The following is a 20,344-nucleotide window of genomic DNA, read 5'->3' as shown; positions in this document are numbered from 1 at the left end:
GGATGAAAACACCCAAAACCAGAACGCCTCTCCTCCTCCAAGGGATCACAACTCATCACCAGCAAGGGAACAAAGCTGGATCAAGAATGAGTCTGATGAATTGACAGAAACAGGCTTCAGAAGGTGGGTAATAACAAACTTCTCCTAGCTAAAAGAACATGTTCTAACCCAATGCAAAGAAACTAAGAACCCTGAAAAAAGGTTTGATAAAATGGTAATGAGAATAAACAGCCTAGAGAAAATAAATGACCTGATGGAGCTGAAAAACACAAGAACTTCATGAAGCATACACAAGTTTCAATAGCCTAATCGACCAAGTAGAAAATACAAAATCAGAGATTGAAGATCAACTCAATTAAATAAAACAAGAAGGCAAGATGAGAGAGAAAAGAGTAAAAAGAAATGAACAAAGCCTCCAAGAAATATGGGATTATGTGAAAAGAACAAATCTACATTTTATCGGTATACCTGAATGTGACGGAGAGAATGAATCCAAGCTAGAAAACACTCTTCAGGATATTATGCATGAGAACTTCCTCAACCTAGCAAGGCAGGCCACCATTCAAGTCCAGGAAATACAGAAAACACCACAAAGATATTCCTCGAGAAGTGAGGAATCCCTCAATATTTTATGTGCCTCAACCCCAAGGCACATAATCATCAGATTCACTAGGGTTGAAATGAAGGAAAAAATGCTAAGGGCAGCCAGAGAGAAAGGTCGGGTCACCCACAAAGGGAAGCCCATCAAACTTACAGCGGATCTCTCAGCAGAAACCCTACAAGCCAGAAGGGAGTGGCTTGTATATTCAACATCTTTAAAGAAAAGAACTTTTAACTTAGAATTTCCTATCCAGCCAAGCTAAGTTTCATAAGCGAAGGAGAAATAAACTCCTTTATGAACAAGCAATTGCTGAGAGATTTCATCACCACCAGACCTACCTTACGAGAGCTCCTAAAAGAAGCACTAAACATAAAAAGGAACAACCAGTACCAGCCACTCCAAAAATGTACCAAATGGTAAAGAGCATTGACACAATGAAGAAACTGCATCAACTAATGGGCAAAACAACCAGCTAGTATCAAAATGGCAGGATCAAATCCACACTTAACAATATTAACTTTAAATGTAAATGGGCTAAATGCCCCCATCAAAAGACACAGACTGGAAAATTGGATAAAAAGTCAAAACCCATTGGTGTGCTGTATCCAGGAAACCCATCTCACATGCAAGAACACATATAAGCTCAAAATAAAGGGATGGAGGAAGATTTACCAAGCAAATGGAGAGGAAAAAAAAAAAAAACAGGAGTTGCAATCCTAGTCTCTGATAAAATAGACTTTAAACCAACAAAGATCAAAAGAGGCAAAGAAGGGCATTACATAATAGTAAAAGGATCAATGCAACAAGAAAAGCTAACAATCTTAAATATACATGCACCCGATACAGGAGCACCCAGATACATAAAGCAAGTTCTTAATGACCTACAAAGAGACTTTGACTCCCAGACAATAATAGTGGGAGACTTTAACACTCCACTGTCAATATTAGACAGGTCAATGAGACAGAAAATAAACAAGGATATCTAGGACTTGAACTCAGACTGGGACCAAGCAAACCTAATCGACATCTACAGAACTCTCCACCTCAAATTCACAGAATATACATTCTTCTCAGCACCACATCACATCTACTCTAAAATTGACCACATAATTGGAAGTAAATCACTCCTCAGCAAATGCAAAAGACTGGAAATCATAATAAACAGTCTCTCAGAAATAAACATGTTCTTCAAAACCAATGAGAATGAAGACACAACATACCAGAATCTCTGGGACACATTTAAAGCAGTGTCTAGGGGAAAATTTATAGCAATAAATGCCCACATGAGAAGCAAGGAAAGATCTAAAATCAACACCCTATCATCAAAATTGAAAGAGCTAGAAGAGCAAGATAAAAAAAACTCAAAAGTTAGTAGAAGACAAGAAATAACTAAGATCAGAGCAGAACTGAAGGAGATAGAGACACAGAAAACCCTTCAAAAAATCAATAAATCCAGGAGCTGGTTTTTTGAAAAGATCAACAAAATAGACCGCTAGCCAGATTAATAAAAAAGAAAAGAGAGAAGAATCACATAGATGCAATAAAAAATGATAAAGGGAATATCACCACCAATTCCACAGAAATACAAACTACCATCAGAGATTACTACAAACAATTCTATGCACATAAACCAGTAAGCCTGGAATAAATGGATAAATTCCTGGACACTTGCATCCTCCCGATCCTAAACCAGGAAGAATTCAAAACCCTGAATAGACCAATAACAAGAGCTGAAGTTGAGGCAGAAATTAATAGCCTACCAACCAAAAAAAGCCCAGGTGCAGATGGGTTCACAGCCAAATTCTACCAGACATACAAAGAGGAGCTGATACCATTCCTTCTGAAACTATTCCAAACAATCCAAAAAGAGGAAATCCTTCCCAAGTCATTTTATGAGACCAACATCATCCTGATACCAAACTTGGCAGAGACTCAACAAAAAAAGAAAACTTCAGGCTAATATCCATGATGAACATAGGTGCAAATATCTTCAATAAAATACTGGCAAATCGATTATAATAGCACATCGAAAAGCTTATCCATCATGATCAAGTAGGCTTCATCCTGGGGATGCAAGGCTGGTTCAACATACACAAGTCTATAAACGTAATTCACCACATAAACAGAACCAAAGACAAAAACCATATGATTATTTCAATAGATGCAGAGAAGGCCTTTGACAAAATTCAACAGCTCTTTATACTAAAAACTCTCAATAAACCAGGTATCAACAGAACATATCTCAAAATAATAAAAGCTATTTACAAAAAACCCACAACCAATATCATACTGATTGGGCAAAAACTGGAAGCATTCCCTTTGAAATCTGGCACTAGACAAGGATGCCCTCTCTCACCACTCCTATTCAATATAGTATTGGAAGTTCTAGCCAGAGCAATCAGGCAAGTAAAAGAAATAAAGGGTATTCAATTAGGAAAGGAGGAAGTCAAATTGTCTCTATTTGCAGATGACATGATTGTATATCTAGAAGACCCCATCGTCTCAGCCCCAAATCTCCTGAAGCTGATAAGCAACTTCAGCAAAGTCTCGGGATACAAAATCAATGTGCAGAAATCACAAGCATTCCTATACACCAATAACAGACTTAAAGAGAGCCAAATCAAGAACGAATTGCCATTCACAATTGCTAAAAAGAGAATAAGATACCTAGGAATACACCTAACAAAGGATGTAAAAGATTTCTTCAAGGAGAACTACAAGCCACTGCTCAAGTAAATATAAGAGGACAGAAGCAGATGGAAAAACATTCCATGCTCATGGTTAGGAAGAATCAATATCGTGAAAATGGCCATACTGCCCAAAGTAATTTATAGATTCAAAGCCGTCCCCATCAAGCTACCTATGGACCCTCTTCACAGAACTGGAAAAAACCACCCTAAACTTCACATGGAACCAAAAGAGAACCTGCATAGCCAAGACAATTCTAGCAAAAAGAACAAAGCTGGAGGCAGCATGCTACCTGACTTCAAACTATACTACAAGACTACAGTAATCAAAACAGCATGGTACTGGTACCAAAACAGAGATATAGACCAATGTGTGGTGTTGCATCAGAGGCAACACCACACATCTACAACCTTCTGATCTTTGACAAACCTGACAAAAAAAGCAATGGGGGAAAAAATTCCGTGTTTAATAAATGGTGTTGGGAAAACTGGCTAGCCATATACAGAAAGCAGAAACTGGACCCCTTCCTGACACCTTACACTAAAATTAACTCCAGATGGATTAAAGACTTAAACATAAGACCTAACACCATAAAAACCCTAGAAAAAAACCTAGGCAAAACCATTCAGGACATAGGCATAGACAAGGACTTTATGACTAAAATACCAAAAGCATTGACAACAAAAGCCAAAATAGACAAATGGGATATAATAAACTCCACAGCTTCTGTACAGCAAAAGAAACAATCATTACAGTGAACCAGCAACCAACAGAATGGGAAAAAATTTTTGCAATCTACCCATCTGACAAAGGGCTAACATCTAGAATCTACAAAGAACTAAAACAGATTTACAAGAAAAAAAACAAACAAACCCGTTCAAAAGTGGGAGAAGGATATGAATAGATACCTTTCAAAAGAAGACGTTTATGAGGCCAACAAACATATCAAAAAATGCTCATCATCACTGATCAATAGAGAAATGCAAATCAAAACCACATTGAGATACCATCTCATGCCAGTTAGAATGACGATCATTAAAAAATCTGGAGACAACAGATGCTGGAGAGGATGTGGAGAAATAGGAACACTTTTACACTGTTGGTGGGAGTGTAAATTAGTTCAACCATTGTGGAAGACAGTGTGGCGATTCCTCAAGGACCTAGAAATAGAAATTCCATTTGACCCAGGAATCCCATTACTGAGTATATATCCAAGGGATTATAAATCGTTCTATTATAAAGACACATGCACATATATGTTCATTGCAGCACTGTTTACAATAGCAAAGACCTGGAACCAACCCGAATGCCCATCAAAGATGGACTGGACAAGGAAAATGTGGCACATATACACCGTGGAATACTATGCAGCCATAAAAAACGATGAGTTCGTGTCCTTTGTAGGGACATGGATGAATCTGGAAACCATCATTTTCAGCAAACTGACACAAGAACAGAAAATCAAACACCACATGTTCTCACTCATAGGTGGGTGTTGAACAATGAGAACACATGGACACAGGAAGGGGAGCATCCCCTTAATTTCATGAGGGGGGAAAATCCCCAACAACAAGCTTAAATGCCTGTTGCTACCTAGATGATTTATAATCAAAGGGTTATCAGAGGTTAGGAAGGTATAGATTCCAAAATGCTATTTGTGCTGATTATTGCTAAGTACTCAAAACCAAACCAGCTATAAGATACATTCCTCCAAATTCCAGTGGGCCACAGACAGAAGTCAACTACTGGTGGCTATGTCTCTTCACACAAAACTCTTAATGGTTGGCTCACAGCTCTGATTGTAAGTGGGCTGGATGGTACCTAAGCCCATCCATCCATGCTTAAATCATGGCTTTAGATTTGAAATTTTGGAAAATTAATTCAGATATAAGATGATAGTCATGTTTACTGAGGATCATGAACAGAATCCATCATATCTGTGTGTACTTGGTTATTGAGTGATGTAGTTGTGTTGTTGAGTGAGGCTTTCCTTTGATCTTTTTGTTGACGAATGCCATTCACTGGTCTGTACAACCATTTTGAGGAAGAACTATCTATCATTTTGGTGTTGTTTTGGGCCCAGAACATCATTGATGGCTGGAGTTCACTTTCATTCCACTCTGTTCTACTCCACAAGTATTTATTGAGCTCCCATTATGTGCAATGAACTGTATTAAGTGCTTTGATAGATTAAAAAATGAATAGATAAGACAGAGCTCCTGACCTTAGGGTATTTTATTATCTCAAAAGAGAGACAAACGTTTACAAGGACCAGACACAATGCAGAGCAGGATGTGACAAGTGCTAAAATAGATACAGAGACAGAGAAAGCTTTAAATTTCAAGTGTGCTTACCTGAAGTTTTCATATAGAGGTTGAATTTGAGCCCTTTTTAATCATATGCCCACTAGAACAGGGAGCATTTTGTCTCTTTTTTGTATTCCTAATTCCTAGAACAGTTTCTGGTACTTAATAGATGCCACTAAGATGAATATTTAAATTGCTTGAGGTATGGAAAAATAGACATGAAATTTGCCATTGTAACCATTTTTAAGTGCACAGTTTAGTGGCAGTAAGTACATTCACATTGTTATGCAAACATCATCACCATCTATCTACAGAAGTTTCTACATCTTTCAAAACTGAAAGTCCATACCTATTAAACAATAACTCTTCATTCCTCCCTGCTTCCAGCCCCTGGCAAATACCATTGTACTTTCTATCTTTATGAATTTGACTACTCTTGGTATCTCATATAAGTGAAATCATACAGTATTTGTCCTTTTCTGATTGGCTCATTTTACTGAAATGTTGCCAAGGTCTCTCCACATTATAGCATGTGTCAGAATTTCCTTTCTTTTTAAGGATGAATAATAAGTTTTTTGCTGGATATATAACTGCATTTTGTTTATCCATTCATCCATCAGTGAACATCTGGATTGTTCCCATTTTTTGGCTATTGTGACTAATGCTGCTATGAACATGAATGCACAGATATCTTTTCAAATGAGTTAGAAATTGGGATAGATCAAGAGTGCTCAGAAAGAGGACATTTCAAGTTTAGGAAATAACATGAACAAAAGGAAAGAAGAATGACAGTGCGCTGGGCTTGCCTGGTGCGGCTTACTCATGGGTTTTGGGGCTGCAGATGGAAAGGTTAATCTGTTCCAGAAGTTGTAGGGCACGAAGTACCATACCAAAGAGATAAAAGTTTTTCTGAAGTTATTAGGAACCATTTAAAAGGGGTTCAGGCAGGTAAGCAACATTACCAACACTATACTTGAAGAGAATAATTGTAGTGGCAAAGATGTAGTTAGAAATATAGGGTAATAATCTTGGCAGGAGACAAAGTAGGGCAGTGGCAGAGGAAATAGTACTAGGAGGGAGTAGAGAGTTTTTCTGGTTTTCTTTTGTTTGTTTGTTTGAGAGAGGATCTGGCTCTGTCACCAGGTTGGAATGCAATGGCATGATCTCGGCTGCTTGCAACCTATGCCTCTCAAGCCATCCTCCCACCTCAGCCTCATGAGCAGCTGGGACCACAGGCATGCACCACCATGCCCAGCTAATTTTTTTTTTTGTATTTTTTGTAGAGATTGGGTTTCACCGTGTTGCTCAGGTTGGTCTTGAACTCCTCAGCTCAAGCGATCCACCTACCACAGCCTCCCAAAGTGTTGGGATTACAGGCCTGAGTCGTTGTGCCTGGCTGAGAGTAGGTATATTATAGTGGAACTGTCGATAGGATCTGTTGACCAACTGGATGAGGGTGGCAGGAAGAGGAAGTTGCTGTTAAATCAGTGCCTGAGAACATGGCGACATTATAAACTGAGATGAAGAATGCAGAGGAAGAAGAAGCAGGCAAAAATAATGGCTACCGTTTATTGAGCTCTCATGTGTTAGATATACCTCACATGCATTATCTCACTTAATCTTGATAATGACCTCATGAAGTAAGATTATTGTACATGGGAGGACACTCGGTTTATGTAAAATAAGTTACTGTCTAATATATAGTAAAGGGGTGGAACTGGAATTCCAACCCAGAGCTAATGGCAAAGTTCAAATTAAAAAAAACAAAAAAAACAAAAAAAGCACCATAACATTCCATTGTCTTCATACACAAGGAATATCCATGTGGACTTATCTCTCAAAAATTTGGCAATGTAAATTTCAGTTGAATGCTCATGAATAAAAACATAGTCCAGGAGTTCTCTAAACAAAGATGACTTCAAGTGATGCTGAAGAAGAACATAAATAAGCTCACTCAGGAGAGACTGTGATGACAGAAGACAAGACTGGAACTTAATTCCCGGAAGGACATGTATCTATCGTGTAAGAAGAGAAAGTGGGACTGGGTTTGAGTAATAAGATAACAGCCAGAACAGTGAATTGACAAAGACACTGCATGAGAAGGCCATTTCAAAGAAGGGATTAGTCGACACTGTCAAGTGCTTCCCAAATCTTAAATCGGAAATGACTGTGGCCACTAGACTTGACACTTAGGAAGTCATTGGACACTTTACAAGAGAAGAAAGTACCTATAGCAGTGTCTGTGGATTGAGGAATGCATAGGAAGTGAGGAAATTAATAAAGTGAGCATAAACTTCTTGTTTATGAAGTTTGGCAGCAAAGGAAAGGTGAAATTATGGTACAGTATTTGAAGTGATGTAGATTTGAGGAAAGGCTTTATTTTTGAGGACGTAAAAGATGGGAGCATAATTTTTTGGCTGTGAGGAAAAAGTTACTGGAGAAGAGTAAACTGAAAATTTGGGGAGAATAATGGAAATTCATGGAGGACTAGAGAGAGGCTGTGATCAAGAGCACATTTCAAGGGATGGTGAGGGGTGGGGAGAAATAGGGATATTCTTTCCCCAGAAATAGGAGAGAAAGAGAGTTTGCAAGTTGAATGGAAGAGCTGACAGAGTTTTGGGTGTTTCGTTTTTTTGTTTTATAGATAGGGTCTCACTCTGTTGCCCAGGCCGGAGAGCAGTGGTAAGATTATAGTTCACTGTAACTACTATCTCCTGGGCTCAAGTGATCCTCCTGCCTCAGCCTCCTGAGTAGCTAGGATTGCAGGTGTGCACCACCATGCCCGGCTAATTTTATTTTATTTTATTTTTAAGACGGGGGTCTCACCATGTTGCCCAGACTGGTCTTGAACTCATGGCGTCAAGCCACCACACCTGGTCTGAAGTAGTTTACATTGGGATAGAGAGGCACCACTGTGAGGCTATGGAAAACTCTGGTGTCAAGATTGGTAAACAACTGGTTGGGCTAAGGAAGAGGGAGTCGAATAGGGTCAAATGAGTAGATTATCTTGCTTCACTGAGGGCTCCTCTGAGTTAGGATGGTTTTACTCTGCCATGAAGGCAATCCATTGAAAGAGTGGCTGAAACTCAGTATCTTTTCCTGAAACTCCAGAAAGATGCCTGGTTGAATTTGGGTATTTCACAAATCTCCTTAACATTATTTATAGGCCATTAAGGTAGATAACTGTTGGCTGATTTTATTGATGGTATGCTGATTTTTACCAGTTTTATTTTTCACTGTCAACAAATTCTAAGAGCATACATGCAGAAACCCCCAACACACTGACACAAGGAGAGAACCACTTTCTTGAAGAGATTGTCATAGAAAAGTGTGGGGAAATTACAGAGACAGGGTGAAATGTTTCAATACGGAATTTCAAAATTTCATTCGTTGAAGACTTCAAACCCATTGAGAAACCTCAGTTTAAAAACCTTTCTATTGATTCTAGCTTCTGAAATAGCACCAAGTGCAAGGCATAGCTAGTATAATTTAAAGCAACAGATTGTCTTCTCTTACACTGACATTCCATTCGGCATTCCACGTGAACAAAGTAATGTTCCAGATTTTTTTAATATATAGTTACATGTACTGTGTATATGTGACAAATTCAATTCTAGATATACGTATTAGCAATTGGAACCATGCCTCAGTTACCTCCCTTATGAAAGATAACACAGGAATGTTATAACAAATATTTAGTTAAAAAACTGAAAAGGGCTTTGAAAATGTAAAAGGGTAATATAAATGCTAAATAAAGATAATATATTCGGAACAGCAGGCTCCTTTGAAATAGGGCCTATGAATTCCATTAACGCTCTCTGTTTACATGCTTTTAGGGACTTTTAGGAGAATGTTGCCCATGAACATAACTCGGATACAATACCTATGGTCTAGTAACCAGCCAGGAAGGACAAGTCAAAGAGCAGTGTGATAATTCACATGAGAATACTTCTTTAAGTCATTTAATGATTGTTTTTTGCATGCCTTCTATGTGCAGGTACAGTTCTGGGTGCTAGAAGTACCACAGGGAACAAAACAGAAAAAAGCCTGGCCAGGGACCTGAATAGACTTTCTCAAAGGAAGATATGCAAATGGTCAACAGGTACGTGAAAAAATACTCAACATCACTAATTATTAGAGAAACACAAATTGAAGCCACAATGAGATATCACTTAACAGCTGTCAGAACGGCTATTATCTTTTTTAAAAATAAAGATACCAAGTGTTGGCAGTGATGTCGAGGAAAGAGGTCCCTTGTACACTGTGAGTGGGAATGTAAATTGATATTATTTTCCATTATGGAAAATAATATGGAGGTTTCTAAAATAACTAAAAATAAAAATATCATACGACCCAGCAATGCTACTTCTGAGTATATATCCAAAGGATTTGAAATCAGGCTGTCGAAGAGATATCTGCATTCCCATGTTTATTGGGGTATTATTCACAATAACCAAGATAGGAAAACAATCTAAGTGTCTATCAGCCAATGAATACATAAAGAAAATGTGGCTTATGTGCATGATGGAAAACTATTCAGCCTTTAAAAAGAGGGAAATAAGGCCATTTGTGACAACACGGGTGAACCCAGAGAACATTATGCTGAGTGAAATGAGCTAGACACAGAAAGAGAAACACCAAATATTCTTACTTATGTGTGGAAGCTGCAAAAAATTGAACTCCTAAAAGCAGAGTAGAATGGTGGTTACCGGAGGCTAGGGAGTGTCAGGGAATCTGGTCAAGGGGTACAATGTTTCCGTGATAATTATTTGAGATGATGGATATGTTAATTAGCTTGAATCAATCATTCTACATTGTATACATATAGCATCACTTTATATCCCATAAATATATACATTTATAATTTGTCAATACTCAATAAAAATAAAACAGGCAAAAGATCCTTCTATGAAATTAACGTTTATTGCTTGCTAATCAAGTGCCAAGGATTTTTCTTGGATTCATCCATCAAATCCTCGTAACAACCCCATGATCTATGTAGTGTCAGTATCCCCATTTTACATATACAGAAACTGAGGCTAGAGAGGTTCAATAACTTGTCCAAGATTGCACATTATCAAGTAGTGGAGTTGGGATTTTAACCTTGAAATCCGGCCTCAATGTTGCACTAATGAGAGAAAAATGACTGGGTACTGGATCAACTGCATTGACTCTCTAACTTGGTCCTCTTTAATTTTGGAAGGCCAAAGAGAAAAAGTTATACACATTGCTTAGGGTCTATGATTTTGCTATTCTATTCAAAAAATGCCTCAATTTTCCATAAGTGATGAGGAGTTATTGTGGACACCAGTGAAGATAGGAATCCTGCTCTACCAGTAGCCCTTCTGGTAACCACACATCGACCGGGCCTCACAAAACTGGAATGACATTCGGGAAGAAGAGGGCATGCAGAGTCCACTGCAGTTCTGGCACTTTCTCTTTTGGGCCTCCTGCCAGCTATCTCTGTTTTTCTCTAACTTATGGTTTCTACGTATACATAGATGTCTAATCTCTAATAGACCTGTGCTTTTTCTCTCTGAGTTGTTTATTAATCGTTTTTGTAATATCTATCAACTTTTATCCCCAGTGTCCCCAGTGTCTTCAATTAATGTGGCCAAGCACGAGAATATCCTTGGCTATTTACATGGGGAAGCACTCTCCCTACTGACTGATAGGCCATCCCTGCTACTCTACTCAGTCCTTAGACTACATGCCCAATCCTGGACCAATCAGCTGTGGCCAGGAGACCAGCTCAAATGGAAAGAACATTCTAGAACCAGGCTCTAAGTATATTGGGGGCTATTGTCACAGACATGTTCTGAAGTCTGGCTTCTCCCCTCCAATATTGTTTGTGATATGGCTTCTGAATTTAGGTTTTCAATGAGTGTGTCATAAAGAAGTATAAACTTTCTTTTTCTTTTTAATTTAGAAGTCAGTTGACAATCCCATATTATTCTATTCTTTTGAATATGTCTGCAATATTTCTATCCTACCTTCTTCATATCTAAATGAAATGATTATATATTCACATCACATCTTTATATATTTAATTTCCTTACGATGTTTAGAATGTAATACATATTATAATCCTTTCCTCACCTGATGAGTGCTGTGCCCCTTTTTTCCCCTCAGCATTTCAATTACATTTCACTATTAGAAGCTCTGTGCTGAGTGTTGGATACAGATGTACCACAAGCAAGAGATTGGTATTCAAATGAAAAGACCTATATGAACATTTCAGTGTTATCTAGAACATTAACAGGAAGACCAGACTCAGCTCTTACAATATCGATGATAAGAATTTTGGCCAAATCAATGTTAACATCATTTTTATAGTTGGAAAAACACAGAACACAGAATTACATAGGCTACAAAATATCAATAACTTGACTATACTTAACAGTAAGATCATACATTAAAAGGATGATTTCAAGAACTGTTCTTTCAGAAAATTGCTATAGAAAGATTCAATTTTACCTTAAGACTTGTGACCAACAGCACACATTGCAACATGGGGGACCGGGGTTAGGAAAGCAGTCTGTGACTATGAAACAGATAAAAACTAACTAGCCATTAGGGAATGAAACCCATGACCTTCATCTCATTAGTACCAGGCTTAAGCCAGGCTGAGTGAGCTATTCATTGATAACATTATGATACCTAACAGATGGATGAGCCTTTACTCTTTACTTAAAAATCCCTTTCTCAGTTCCATATTATTTGTACTGAAATGTGATGATATGCTGTTATGTGAGAAGGAGTGGGGAGATACATGGCTTTCAAAGAGACTTCAGAAATCAGACTGAGCACAGTGGCTCATTCCTGTAATTCCAGCACTTTGGGAGGCCGAGGCAGGAAGAACACTTCAGTCCAGGAGTTTGGGACCAACTGGGCAACATAACGAGATCTCCATCTCTATAAAAAATAAAAAACATCAGCCAGGCGTGGTGACACACACATGTAGTCATAGCTACTTGGGAGGCTGAGGTGGGAGAAGCATTTGAGCCTAGAAGGTCGAGGCTGCAGTAAGCTGTGATTGATTGCGCCTCTGCACTCCAACCCAGTGACAGAGCCAGCCCCTGTCTCCAAAACAAAACAAAAATAAAAACTCCAGGAAGCAGGGCCAATTAAAAAGAGAAAAAAAGGGACGGGGGGTGGAGAAAAATCAATTACTCTTTACTTTATCTAAGTAGTGAGAGAATTGAAGCCCCTAAAACTTGAAGTGACATGCCTAATGGTTCCCAGTGGTGGTGGCAGAACTAGATTACGATACCAGTCTCTTGGAAAATATAATCCTTGAATTTTTCCAGGACATGTGGGGCCTGTCAAGGCAGGACAAGTTTAGTATTAGGTAAAAGGAGCTAAGGTTTGGTTTTTTGGTTTTTTTTTTGAGACATAATTTCTGTCTTGTTGCCAAGGCTAGAGTGCAATGGGGCCATTTCAGCTTAATGCAACCTCTGCCTCCTGGATTCAAGCAATTCTCCTGCCTCAGCCTCCCAAGTAGCTGGGATTACAGGCATGCACCACCACGCCTGGATAATTTTGTATTTTTAGTAGAGACAGGTTTTCAACATATTGGCCGGGCTGGTATTGAACTCCTGACCTCAGGTGATCCACTTACCTAGGACTCCCGAAGTGCTGGGATTACAGGCATGAGCCACCATGCCCGGCGGGAGCTAAGGTTTCTAAATTGAAGTTCATGCAGCATGGACGTTCCAGGATGGAGTACAGTGAGAAGTTTTGAATGACATCCATGGGGGTGGGGTGATGAAACGCTTCAAAAACTCTCTGGAGAGTGAGTACAGTAATTTGCTTAAAAGATTTTGTATGTAAAATGATTTCAGCTTCAGAATATTTGGGAAGGTAATAACCTAGAATCGTTTTGTAGGGGACGAGTATGGGTATAAACAAATAAATACAAAGATAAATAAAGAGTGAACTCATAGCTGAGTGTGGGATGTCAGGGAAGTTATAGACCTGAACCTGAAGCATGGATTTGGTATTTACATGTGGCAGGGTGGAGGAGGGTGGGATGAGAAGGTGGGAGAGTGGTAGAGGATGATGAGATTAAGTGATGCCAGAAAGAAGGCATTCATCATGAATCATTAACCAGTGTGTGAATGGTGGAAGGTAGAAGGAATGGCAGAGAAGCCTCTGCTAGTATAGTCAGTGAACAGATGGAGAAAGTTTCTGTAAATAGTACACATTTATGTGAAGAATAAAATCATGTTATCTAGATTCTAATAATGTATTTTGTCTCTGTTTCGGATAGTGGCTCCAAAGGATTCTTTGTAGAAAACTTTGGCAGCAGCCTTTAAAGTCGTTATTTTTACAAGTGAGTATTTTCAAAATCTTTACTATCCCGAACCACATCTTGAGAAAAATTGAGACAAGGTTTTAATAATGATCTACGGGGTAGAAAGACAGTGTATTGTAGAGAGCCTCGAGTCATCCTCATTTCTGTTAGTGAACCTCTGTCGGTACACTTTCTAGGACAGCCTTGCTTTGGAAACACTTGGACCTTTACTCAGGACTTCTCTGATTGGTTCATGTTCCAAGACACCTTCTGGGAAGATGGCATCATGTACCCTGGATGTTTGTCCTTAAGAATCAGCTTAGCCATCACTTCTGCTGGAAAGCCTTTCCTTATCGCCACTGGTGCCCAAGGGCGTTTGCTTTACATACCTCTGCTATAACATTTTCCGTATAACATTATTGTAACATCATGCCCTGAATTCCTTGTAGCCGGGGCCTAGTTTTGGTCACCTGTTTATCCCCAGCACCTTGCAGAGCACTTAGCACAGGTAGGCCATTAATACACATTTATAGACTGTTGAGCCAGTATCTCTGAAAACATACGTACAACAGAAATATCATCTAGAAATTATCTTGAGAGAGGGAATCTAAAATGGATTTTTCAGAAAGAGGAATCTAAAATTAATTTCTTCGGGGGCAAGGTCTTAGTTTTGCACATGGCTCATGGCCTTTCTTTCCTTCTCTTCCTGTAGTTTGCCTTTGGCCATTTCACTGCTTATTATTCAAGGACTAGAGAGAAAAGGAGAGAGGCTGAAATTCAGATCAGTTAATTAAGCTGTTTGGGAGCAGCTCTAAAAAGGGTTGAATGTGGTGGGCGAAATCAATAGTGAACTGGTGGTTTGAGATCATCTATAGCTCTCACTAACCCCGGCTTCTCTCTACTTCACACTCCTCAACCAATAGCTGTTCAACATATGAAGCATTTTTTTTTCTCACGCGTGCAAATACAGAAGATATAGTATATACGGTCAGTATATTAAGCATTTTATAAGTTCATTTCGGCTTCACAGGGTTTGTGCCTTTGTTCTGGAATATATGTTAAGGCATATGTCCTGATTTTTGGTTTGGAGAATTTGGTCACTACACCAATGTTCGATATATCGGGTGGTCTGCTTCTCTAGGGTAATTTCATGGTTCTAAGGAAAGAATTTAAGAGTTTATTTTCTGAAACTGGTTCAAGAAACATTCCTTAAGTGAAAAAATTCAATCAAGAATAATATTCCCTACATTTCAGAAAAGGATTTTTAATATAGAACTTCCATCTGTGATATATTTAAATTCTAGGCCTCAGGCAGCAGTTTCAGAAAAGGGCCTCCTTTACCCTTTATTAGATGCAAAATAAATAGTCTACTCTGGGGTTGAAAAGTTCCCCTTACCTCCCAACCCTGCAAAATCTCAGACATGCTTCCCCCATTCCTGAAATCACACATGCTACTTTTTTTTTCTCACACAGCAAACTCTGCTATTGGCATCAAAATGTTTATCACAACTTTAATTACTCGAATTATTTTTTAAGTACTCCTATTCGGTAGAAAAGAAGACCCTGAAGCTGTCCAAAAGGCGGCCTGCAGTAAATGCGTGGAAAGCTGTCAATACTGAAATAGAATCCTCTCTTGATCTAGTTTTGACGCTTTAACAAAGACAGGTTTTGCCATTTAGGACGGCTCAGCCATCTTGAGTGAATACGTTAAGAGGGTAGTCCTGGACCTGCTTATTGCCAAGGGACTTTCACAGTGATTTCTAAGTTTCTGTAGGAATCTCAGCCTATCACTCAACAGAGAAGAGGCCTAACATGTTTGAGCTGTCAATAAAGATCCACACTTAGGAAGCGGAGAGAAGGCGCAAGTTTTATTTGCCCACCTTCTTTATTACGCATTCTTCCAGCCATCAAAGAGGGGAAGATGGTACTCTCCCAAAGCTTACAACTTTGTTACTTTTCATGACCTGTAGCATGTATTTAGCCTTTGGGTAGTGTTTGTGCAAGACCAAGGCCCACTCCTTAATGGCTGAATGCATACACTTCACAGCACATGGTGGATTCGCTGCTCGGAGAATTGCCTTTAAAAAAAAGTAAAGTGAAAAACAGACAAAGAAATCTGGAACCTTAGCAGTGTTTTCTATTTGTTTGGACTGTTCTTGAACCAGCTCTGAGGCGGTGACGGGGCTATTGAAAAGATGCACCTGAAACAGGATCTGCGGGCAGCTGCATTTGCCACCCGGCTTTATTGCTGCTTTCCAGCGGCGAAGGCGCAGCAGCAGTAACAGGGAAGCCAGAGCGAGCCTCCCCGGCAGCAGCGGCGGCGGCGGCGGCGGCGGCGGCACCGGCACCAGCGCAGTTTCCCCTCTCCCCAGCCCTGACTCTACGCGCACATGCGCACTGCGCCCGCAGCCCTGGACCATTTGTCAGGACTACTCGTGAGACGGAGAAAAAAAAAAGAGAAAATTTGGGGGTAAGAAGCGTTTGATCGGATCTAATCTCTAATTAATCTGAAGATTTGTCCGTGCAAAAGCCATTCATTTATTTTTCTGGGTGAGGATGAAAGTTAAGAGCCCTATAGAGGGAAGGAAGCGCACCCTCGTCTTGTGAAACAGATCAGGGGAGGGGAGGGACAGAAGGGGTTTCTCCCCCACTTCTCTGCGCCTCTGGGAAACAGGAGAAAACTTAATCCCGGGGAAAAAAGTGGGCAAGTGACTCGGAAACGGCTGGAGTGGGAGTCTCTGGGCATCTCACTCTGAAGTAGTGAGTGCGAGTGTGAAAGAGGAACAAAAGAGAGAGAAAAGAGAAAGGAAAAAATGGGGGGAGGAGAGACTTGTATTTTTTTCTTTGCGCGCACACGGGGAAGGGTGTGGGGGGCCGTGCGGAAGGGAGCCGGGGCGAGGCGGCCGCGTCGGGCTCAGGCTGGCGCGCAGGCGGCGGGATGCGTGTGGCCCCCTCCCCCGCGCCCCCCGAGCTTGTCACTTTGGTCGCTTTCGTGACACCGGGCGCGGGGTGGGGGAGCGCGGCGGCGGCGCCGGGCTCCGCCGGGGTGCGTGTCCGGGTGGGCGCCGTGGAGCCGCAGCCCGGGCGACAAGCGCGGCCGCCGAGGCGGGGGGCGCCGGCGGGGGGCGCGGGGGCGGCCGGGGCCGCGGATCGGTGCGGCGGGAGGCGCGAGCCCCGCGCGCCGCCCCTGCGGCCCCCTCCGCCCGTGTGGCCTTTGTGCCGGGCGCGCACCGGAGAGCGAGCGAGCGGGCGGGCGAGCGCGAGAAGTACAAGTACGGGAGACCGAGGCAGTGGGAAAAGAGGCCGGGCCACTTTCTCTCCTCTCGGGCTGCGGAGAATGGACTGGTTGAATGTGCAGGCGCGTCTCCCCGGCGTGTGCTGTGTGTGCGCGGCGGAAAGGCCTGCCCGACTCCCACCGCGCACACGCACACTCACACGCACGCACACACACGGACCCGCGGCGGGGCTCGGCGGCCGAGAGTTTGCGTGGCTTCCTCGCCGCCTCCCCCTTCCCGACCGAGTGTGTGAGAATTTCATATAGATCAGCTCCAATTTCCGCCATTTTGGGAAAGTTGCACAAAAATAAACCCTCCGGTTTATTTCTGCCCGAGGCAGGAAAGTGCTTCGGGAAGCGAGGCGGCGCGGGCCCGCGGCAGCCGTCCGCGCGGGAGAGGGCGCGGGCCGCGGACCGGGCCGGGAGCCCGCGCCGTCGCGGCGTTCGCCCCGCGCCGTGCCGCGCCGCGCCGGCCCGGGTGCGGGCGCGGGCGCGGGCGTGTGTGTCGGGAGGCGGCGGTCGCGGCGGCGGCGGCCGCGCAGGGGCGGCGGGCCGGGGTGGTGTGGGGGGAAGTGGGGGCGGCGCGGGGCTGCTTTTCCTGCAACTTGTTTACGCCTGCCTTATCCTGGGGAGGAAAAGCGGGGTCGGGGCCGGGGCCGGGGCCGGGGCCGCCGCCCGCCTCGCGCCGCGTGCGTGTGCCGTTCCGGAATAATGGGCTTTGCACACTCGCGTCCTGGGCCCCGCGGGCCGTCCTCGCGCCGTGGCGGCGGGGCGGGGGGAAGTAGAGGCCGGCGGGGGTGGGGATCGGGAAGCGCCGGAGCCGAGGCATCCGCCGCGCGCCCCGCGAGCCGGTGGAGTGTGGGGGGCGGCGGGCAGGGAGGAAAACTTGAGAGCCCTGGAAGGGGAGGAGGGCACAGTGGCACGGGCTGGGGGAGGGCGCAACTTTTGGACTGGTGGTAAAACTTTAATTACCTTTCAAGTAAAAAAAGGCCCTGCGATTTTCCCCCTCCCCCCGTCCCGGTCAAAGCACGGCCCGCAGCGCGACCGTGAGAGAAAGTTTAAAAGCGGACGGGTTCCGCCCGGGTCCCCGCGGAGGGCTGGGGGCGTCGGTTTGTCCGTCCGCGCTCGGAGGGAGGTGGGGGTAACCGGGCGCTCTCCGAGGCGCGGGGACCGCGAATCTACCCCACCCTTCCACGGGGAGACGGAGGTAAACGTTGCTTCGGTTTCCCTTCTCAGTCCCCTGGCTGCCACCACCCCGCTTCCTTTTCCTCCTCCTCCCAGCCGATTTTTTTGAGGGGACCCGAAAAACGGAGTCCCTTTCCTTATGCAACTTCCTTGGGCTCTGTGAGCACGGCCCTCCCACTCGCCGCCCCCCCTACCCCCGCCCCGCATCCTTTGGCCCGCTTCTTCTCCACCTCGGGGCCACCGCCAGAAAAATGCATTCGAGATCTTTCAGAGTGCGCAGAAACAAACATAGATTTTTAATTGTTAGGTTAGGGGAAACTGAGATGAGAAATAAGAATTTGGGGTGGGGGGGGCGCGGCCAGGGCGAGTGCGTCCAGTTCTCCTTTTGGTTTTCCTAGAGCGTTGTTTGTGATGTCTTTATTGGTTTGGGGAGTCCGAGAGTCTCTGTGCTGGCTATCTCGGTCGCGTGGATTTTTGCGCAAGTTTTTACAAAAACACTGACTCGAGTAGAGAGCATTTCTCCGGAAAGTTTCAAGTGCAGCAAAATAGCGAACGTGCAAAATTGGCCAAGGGGAGACCTCTAGTGGTTAAACGCGTCTTTAAGTTCGTAAGGCCGAGAGCAAAGTTTGGCCTTTACTTGTAGCTACGTAGTCCGTTCAGACGTGGAAGTAATTAGAGGACCTGAGCGAGCAGCCAGATGTTGTGTGAAAGGATGCTGATCAGAAATTGAAAGTTTAGTAAATCGGAGCAATGAATTCTGAGGACTCAGACCCTTTAACTTCCATCCGACATGAGTTATATGGGAAAAACAGTGCTTTTATTCTGGGATTTGAGATTGATTGCTCCCTGAATTGGAAACAATTGTTTGCTTTTGCATTTATCGGTGTCTGTACCTCTGATCACCTTTTAATTACAAGTCTCAGCTGATGACTTCATTTTGAACGTTAATAAAGCTGCAAAGTGAAATGTGTTTAAAACTTTGGAGAAGTGGAAAAGACCTTTAGTTGAGATTTGCCTTTTATATAAGCTGTTCATTTTACTCTCTGATATATATAAATTAAGTCAATTTTATGTAGTTTCTTAGCTGTAGAGTTATGTGTAGTCCGAATAAGTAGTCCCCTTTGGTTCTAAGACTGTAATTTTGTTTCACTGGGTATGAAATTATTTCTGAATACTTTGTATAATTTGTGATTTTAAACCCTTAAATATATGGGCAAAAACTGTTTATATGATACCTATTCTTTTGCCAGTGTGTATTCTGTAAAGCATCTAATTTTAAAGGTAAAAGCAGTGGGCGAAATTAAAGTTGACTCAAATGATCCTTGTGATTTTCACTTGTCTGTCATATGCAATAGGAAAGACAATTTCATTGGGTGAATTTAGGACATGGGAATGATACAAATGATTAAAATCCATTTCAACTCATCTAGAACCAGCTATTTTTTTTTTTAATGTACCGAGTGGCATGGTGTAAAATTATTCCTAAGTGATTCAGGATGTCAACTTCTTAATTGGGGTTGTGGATTTGAAGGCTTTTTTTGATGACAGTGTTTTAATTTTACCTTTCCTATCTTTAAATCAATGCTAGAACCCTTAGGAGAAATCTTGAGAGTAGACACCGATTGTAAAGACCGGCCAGATAGTTCTGTGTTTCATCACTGCCGAAAGGTAAGACCCGCTTGTTGAAACAAATTGCTTGCCATACTTGCAAATGTTAGAAGCTGCGTTCGGAGATGAGGAAGGAGAGTATGAGACTGGGTTGGCAGAAAAACATCATTTTGTGGGGTGCTTTGAATGCATGAATGTATTGACACTAAGTGTGATTGTAGTTTGAATGAAACATTAGGAAGTTACGAGATTGTCCTGGATAATCTTTGTATTGGCCTACTTACTAGATTCTTAATTCACATTTTAGCACCTGTTTTCTACTGAAAGTAAATTGTTTTATTCTTTGGAGTTGAAAAAGTAGAAAAACTGGAACATGACGATTGTAA

At 42.3% G+C, this 20,344-nt stretch overlaps 1 long non-coding RNA gene across 1 annotated transcript; it reads left to right on the top strand.

Moving 5' to 3' along the window:
- Positions 1-16,309: 16,309 nt before the first annotated feature.
- Positions 16,310-20,020, top strand: LOC135268328 (uncharacterized). The gene is made up of 2 exons (XR_010336613.1): positions 16,310-16,361; positions 19,939-20,020. It is a non-coding gene; the product is annotated as an uncharacterized LOC135268328 (long non-coding RNA).
- The last annotated feature ends 324 nt before the right edge of the window (positions 20,021-20,344 follow it).

This window comes from Aotus nancymaae, unplaced genomic scaffold, assembly GCF_030222135.1.
Source record: "Aotus nancymaae isolate 86718 unplaced genomic scaffold, 86718_ANA_hifiasm-v0.15.2.pri h1tg000040l, whole genome shotgun sequence".
Lineage (NCBI taxonomy): Eukaryota > Metazoa > Chordata > Mammalia > Primates > Aotidae > Aotus > Aotus nancymaae.
Note: the sequence above shows the minus strand (reverse complement) of the source record. Positions and strands in the feature narration are given on the sequence as shown.